The 6,666-nt window shown below is 41.7% G+C and overlaps 1 long non-coding RNA gene across 1 annotated transcript; it reads left to right on the plus strand.

Moving 5' to 3' along the window:
* The first annotated feature begins 1,812 nt into the window (after positions 1-1,812).
* On the plus strand, positions 1,813-5,124 carry LOC113947758. The gene is made up of 3 exons (XR_003527848.1): positions 1,813-1,944; positions 2,984-3,189; positions 4,894-5,124. It is a non-coding gene; the product is annotated as an uncharacterized LOC113947758 (long non-coding RNA).
* The last annotated feature ends 1,542 nt before the right edge of the window (positions 5,125-6,666 follow it).

Below are 6,666 nucleotides of genomic sequence, written 5' to 3' on the forward strand. Positions count from 1 at the left end.
TCCCCTAAAAGACATTTTCATTCACTTCAATCTGCAATCAGGTTTCCTCAATGAGTTAATGTGGTTCGGTCCTGGTGGACTATAACATTGCTCCAGCAAGGCATATTTATTTGCATGATTGGCAATTAGAATTTATTGATTTCAAAAAAGGAAATCCTTCCCTGGGTACTAGTGTTTTACTCCCTTGGCTGACGCTGGACAGGAAAAGCTGTCAAGATGTGGATACCACATCTGGGTTGGAGGAGGAGAACATAATTATTTCTATTTCTCAACAGTGATTTCTCAGGATCAAGGGCACTGATGGACTCTGGAGAGAGTTCACGCCAATAATCTTTGGCAGGAAATGAGATGGTTGATGACTATAATAATGAGACCTTTTTGATAATCTCAGTGGAGAATGCAACGTAGGCTCACACCCAAACTAGTCTCTACTAGATCTGGGCACTAGATCAAGCTGGTCTTACTCAGGTTTAGGTTTCAGCTGGATTTTATATGAAATGAGAAATCAGCCTGAGAATGGATTGGATCCTTGAGTGGTCCTTAGGATGCAATTTCATTACCATAGACAGTTTTGAAGAGGTTCTGTCATCTTTGCCCACACCTAAAATCACAGTCTGAAAAATGCCTCCCCTCAAATGATGAGGCAGATAAGTTCCTTCCACAGGAATTCCAATGGTGGGCAGCTTAGAAATTATAAAATTAATAAGAAAAAATATACAGAACCTATAAATAAAGGGTAAAAAAGAAAAGGCCAAAGGAGGGCCATCTTTCTAAATATTCATTTCCCCTTTTCCCCCTTTTCCCTTGGATCCATTGCAGATAATAGTCAAGAACAAACACAAGCTCTTATCTCCTACTTCCAAGGCAAATGACAACCCACAAAGAGTTGAAATGTGCTTCATTCTCCATCCTCAACTTGACCAAGAGCCTGAAAGGACTTACAGCTCTGCCCTTTTTACCCATGCCCCCCATTTTCCCTCATCTATTGTCACCAAATATGCAGCTGAAATTAATAGCACCACTTCACCTGCCACATGTCAAACTTAATTTTACTTTAAATCAGTCTTAATTATTCTAGTCAAGTTTATAGTTTTAATGGAAAGACATTGCTTGCTTAAACTATAACATTTATTACAAAGGGCCAAGAGAGATTTAAAGTCACATTGTCTTTCCAGAGTGGACAGTTTTAACTAGATAGTGTCATATCTCATGCCTTCTAAGAAGGTGAACTTTCTGAATCCAGATAAACAAGACAGACCCAATGACCAAAAAAAAAAAAAAAAAAAAAAAAGTAAAATCCCACACAAATTAAATATAAAGACAAAGTGCAATACCCAGTGGAGGTTTCTCCATTTACACCAAGGTACTCGAGCACCAGTGTGTTACAGACTAATCCTTGCCATGAAGTATTTTCAGGGAATGAAGAGAGAAGAAGGGTAATTCCAGGAATGTGACTCCCTTTTGATAGGCTGACAAATCAGGTCAATGGCTAATACTGATCACTATGAAATGCTTCAGCTCTGAGGAAGATTTAATGGTGCTCACAGCACTGTAGCTGCCTCCATCTCCCATTGGTGCCACTCATTTACGTGCAGGTGAAACATAAAACTAAGGGCTATTAAAGAGCCCACAGTTTTTCCAGGAAGGAGGGTGTTAGGTCTGCATTAGATCCTGGCACTAATCCAGAGCCTGTAATCACACCTTGCCAACTGTACCGAAAATTTCCCCTATGAGTTCCTTTGGCAACACCCCATTTTACAGAGCTAGGTCTGTGCAGAGTGACAGCAGCCTTTCAGTCCAGCTGCATTTCAGTCATAGGAAAATAACCCCCTGGGCATAATTTATTAAGCACTCTGGGACATCTCTGGCAGTTTTGTTTAGTGGTTAGAACATGAGAAAGAGCATCAGGATTCAATATCTGGTTATTTGATGGCTGCAAATAAGGTATTTAAATTGTTGTGTGCTTTCGTTTACCTGTCTGTGAAATAAGTAAAAAGATATTGGTAAAAATATATATAGTCCATAGCTATCATTTATGATTTGCATAAACATCCCTAAATCCATTCCAACTCCCTACAAGCCAGCTACCCAAAAGATAAGCATTAGTCAAAGGTTTATGCATGCATTGTTTCTTCTTTTTTCTTTTCTTTCTTCCTTCTGTGGGCTTCCACTCAGAAAACAGATGGTCTCTTCTCACTGACATTTTCTTACAGTTTTTAAATGATGCTGCAGTAGGGGAGAGCTGAAATGTTCAATCTAGAGCTGTTCAGTCTCAATCTAGGTCCATAATTAACAGCAGCTAAGTGAAGTTTAATAAGGGCAGCCCACTAACTTTTGTTTGTTTTTTTTTTTTTTTCTCAGTGCATTCACAACAAGGCCCTAATGAATGTGCAGTTCATGGAGTTTCCCCTGACCATGACTCCCTGGAATATTTAGTGTTTACCTTTTGTGATAATTAAAGGAAGGGAAATGAACCATAAAGGAAGACAGAGTGACATCTAATATTCCTTACTATTCTCTTGTTTCTTTAAGTGATGGTTTTTGCCAAAGGAGGGCCTCCCTTTCTTATCATCAGCCAGGTCCTGACCCTGGGCCAGGGATCCTGGTTGTAACTTGACCCTGAGACCAGGTGTGTGCCTGCAGGTCACAAAGCTGACAAAAAAAAATATCAGCCCATGCTGCAAACAAGCCATTCCTGAGCACATTATTGCCTTTAACTCTTTCAAGCTCTCTTCAGGCACAAGCACTCGAGTGACTGCCCTGTGTAGGGAAACTTGCTGCCAATGCATCCCGTACCCCTGCAAACCTGCAGCATGCAGGGATAACCATAGATGGGAGCATATACAAACTAGACCTTTCATTTGTGTGAGCAAGTTTATTGTATCTGGTTGAAAATAGGCTGAGAGAGTTTGTGACCTGCAGAGCTATTTGCTTCCTTCTTCCCCTTTCTCAAAGCTGTTGCTAAATCTCAGGGATTTTACAGGGATTGACTCTGGAATGGGTGAGCTGCTCCAGGTTTCTGCAGCAGGTCAGGCTCTGGAGACTTTCAAGCACTGCCTCAGATGTGTCTCAAGAGGAAATTCAGTGTTAATGCCTTCACCCAGTGCAGTGACTGCAGTGCTGGACTATTACACACAGAGAGCAAGTGATGCTGAGGAAACTCCCAGATGTCCTTTGCAGGATGGCAAGGTTCTTCTAAGCCTGGCCTAAAGTGCATGTAGTCTAAGCATTTGACTGCCATGAATTCTTTATGATTTGGAGTATGGTTTACTCATAGGTACTCCTTTCTCCAGCAAAACCCAACAATATATGCAATATATTCTTTTTATTTGCCTGCTACTTTTTCTTTCTCTTTTTTCCCCAGCCTTCAGTATGTCCCCAGGTCATCCCTGCAAGCCTTTGTCCTCGCCTGAAATGTCTGGAGACTTTTATGGGGGGTTCCTGTCATCACATGCATCCCAGTGCATGGGCTTTTAGGCAGACTCCTCAAACTATGAATTAAAAAGCACAGGAACTGACAGCCCTGTGAACTACCTGTGAAAAATCATACCTGGGTTTATGAAGCTATTATGTCTTCAAGGACATTCGGCAGCAATTCTTGAGGAGACAGTGTTACGGGGGGGGAAAAAAAAGGCTTTTTCAACATCAGTATCTACTCTAGTCCTGGTACAAAATGAATGCCACTAAGTAATAAGTAGGCTGCATTGTTATGAGCATAGAGAGTGATCCAAAATCTATTAAATAGGAGAATTTCCAGCGATATCCGTGGTCTGTGGTTGGGGTCTTCAGATAGAAAATCTCACTGGTATCCCATTCGCATTGTAACAGTCTCATAACAATTTGTGCAGTAAAATCATTACCAAAAGCCATTAATAATATGAATACACGAGCAGTTCAGCTCTATCCAAAGGGGCTAAGTCCCCCCCAACTTCCAGAGTCATGCACACTTAAAGAAATCAAAGCTTTCCCTTTTCCCTTACTGATCAGAGAAGTAAAAAAAAATGTAGCCAGTGTTGAATGCTTTCTCTCTTCCTTCCCCCTTTTCATTTTTGCTTGCTGCTGAAAAAATAAAAATAAAAAAATTGCCAAATCCATTTTAATGACACTTTATATAAAGCATTTTTCCAGACTGAGATTGTGGACATCACTATGTTCCACCCCATCACAAACTTTTATGGCTGACTTATAAAGTCCCAGAGAAGGAGATGTATAAAATTCATGCAGGCCATGGATACCAGAAAACATACTTGGGAGCTTGGGCAGGGTTCTGTGGAGACAGCTAATATGTAATTAAGCAGTTACCCTCCAGTGTAGAGATACCAAAAGAAAGTAGATACCTGGTTGCTCAGGTAAAAGCCCATTTCAAAAGTTAATTTTAAACAGATTGAATCTGGTGCTGTAGATTTATAGTCACATTTTCTCATCAACACAATCAACAAAAGATACTTAACCAGAAAGATGCTCGAGTCATGGAGATCCAAGACATAAAGCCAGTTTATCTCCCAGCTACCTTATGAGATCTTCCCTCAAATTAAAATGGTCATCCATACAACAGACATTTAGAGTGTACAAAGCTAAATGTATCTTCATGGCCACATGTACCCTTCTGCAAACTCAGATCAGACCAACCAGTTGTACCTCCCAGCTGTAGACCTCAGCAAAAGAACAAAACCCCTACAAAAGTCCATTAATACGTTAAAATCAGCACTCTTTGTGCCAGTGCATCCTACCTTGTATGATTTAAATTGGTACAAGACCCTCATGGATTGGAAACACTGTATTATCCTTTTCACCCCATTTATCTCACAAAGTGAATTTATTAATTCTCTCCATACCACGAAAATTCTCTATTTTTCACGTTTGTTTTTTTTTACCACTATTGATTTCTTTCAGGAGTGCTAGGGATGATGCATTGGAAACAGTGGAAGACCCAAAGCTTTCATCTGCTAGTCAGAACATCAGATAAACTGCATCTCCAAGTTTGGAGCGAAGATGATTGACTGGGAAATGATTTAATAATAACTTCTCCATGTGGAATTCTCTTTTAAAATGTATTGTGTTCTGTGCATGCCTACAGGTGTGTGAGTATATAAAAATAATAGATCTGGCTGAAAACTCCTCTGCTTTGGCAGTTTTCAATCTTTCTGGGTTTTTTCCCAATAGAAAGCCATTCTTTTCACTGAAAACACTAACAACAATGAATTTGTTTACATGTCAATGAGAGAAAAATCCTTCATGTGTTTTCACTGCCCTCCTGCATTACTCTTTTATTACCATAGTTATTAACTTTACCATTTGACATAGGGCCAGACTATTAGCCCCTAACAGCACACTGAGGAAGGGGCTGTTTGTGCCATAAACCTTGTCAGCAGAAGTCATGGAGTGCTTGCTCTTGGCCACACATGCTCACATGGCTGTGTTTGGATTCACACAGTGATGCCCCAGTCCTGTTTTGTGAATGCAAATGAAGGAAAATTATCCTCATGGCTCTTGTTAATATTGAGCTTGCAGAGCATGGGGGGAACTTGTCTTAGGCTGTTCCCTTGCACATCTTTGGGTTGGTGAGTTGAAGGCAGTCCTGGCACTGCTTGTTTAGGGGTGCTCCATTAGTGGGGAAAGGCTCAATGGCTGCTGTGGTCAAACACTGCCTGACCTTCTCTTGGGGCAGATCATACATACAGGTCAGCACATATGTATACAGTCTGGGAAACATCTGCTAATAATATAGCAGGCTAATGAGCAAGAAGCTCCTCAGCAGGACGTGCCCTGAGCTCTTCTGGAGGTGCCGAGGTGGGACTGTGAAATTTGGTGATCTGTCGAGTGTCTTTTTTGTGCACTGTCACGCATGGTGTTTCCAATCAGCCTCCGAGCGCCAAGAACCTCCGAGAGCAGCCAACCTCTCCGCCCTCCTGCGCAGCTCAGTAACTGCAGGCTTCCTCTTGGCAGGCATCTTCTGCACCCAAAATAATAAATAAATAAAAATAAAACCACTCTATAAGTGTCTGCCTGTCTCCCTCCCCTTTATGAGAAAACAGAGTGGGGGGAAATGTTGCAGGTGGAGTAAGAAGAAAAGCAAAGAAAAATCTGCTCAGACAGAGAGACAAAACAAGCAACTGCTTAAGGGATTTGGCAGCAAATGAAACTGCCCCCTTCCCCCTCCCCGTTTGGAGCCTGGTTCAGCATGTACTGGTGGTGGATCACAGTACCAGCCACACTGAGATACAGGCAGACACTTCTGTCTCACCAGCTGCTCTGACAATCCATTTTCATAAAGGAACGGGAGGGGAAGCAAATCTGCAAGATGGAGCTCCCGGTCACCGTGTGAAAGCTTCTGCCCGCACCGCCCCGTGCTTCAGGTGTCAGGGCTGTCAAAGGAGTTTGACAAGAGCAGAGTGGCTTTCCCTAAACATACAGCAGCTATAGCCAGGATGCCTTCAGTGGGTACACACATCCGGGCCTGTGTGTTATACACAATGCGATTTTGGAGATTTCTAATGAAAACCTGAAGTACTGTGTTGTGATTGATGACTGGGAAAGGTGTTCTTCCCACTGGGCAGTTAATGAGACAATCTTTCCATGTTTGCTTAGGAAGCAAACATCTTAAGAAAATGCACTCTGGCTGCTTTAGACATTAATAATATGCTGCATTTTTTTTCCCCAGAGGTG

Source organism: Corapipo altera, unplaced genomic scaffold (assembly GCF_003945725.1).
Source record: "Corapipo altera isolate COAL_440 unplaced genomic scaffold, ASM394572v1 50, whole genome shotgun sequence".
In the NCBI taxonomy this organism is placed as follows: Eukaryota; Metazoa; Chordata; class Aves; order Passeriformes; family Pipridae; genus Corapipo; species Corapipo altera.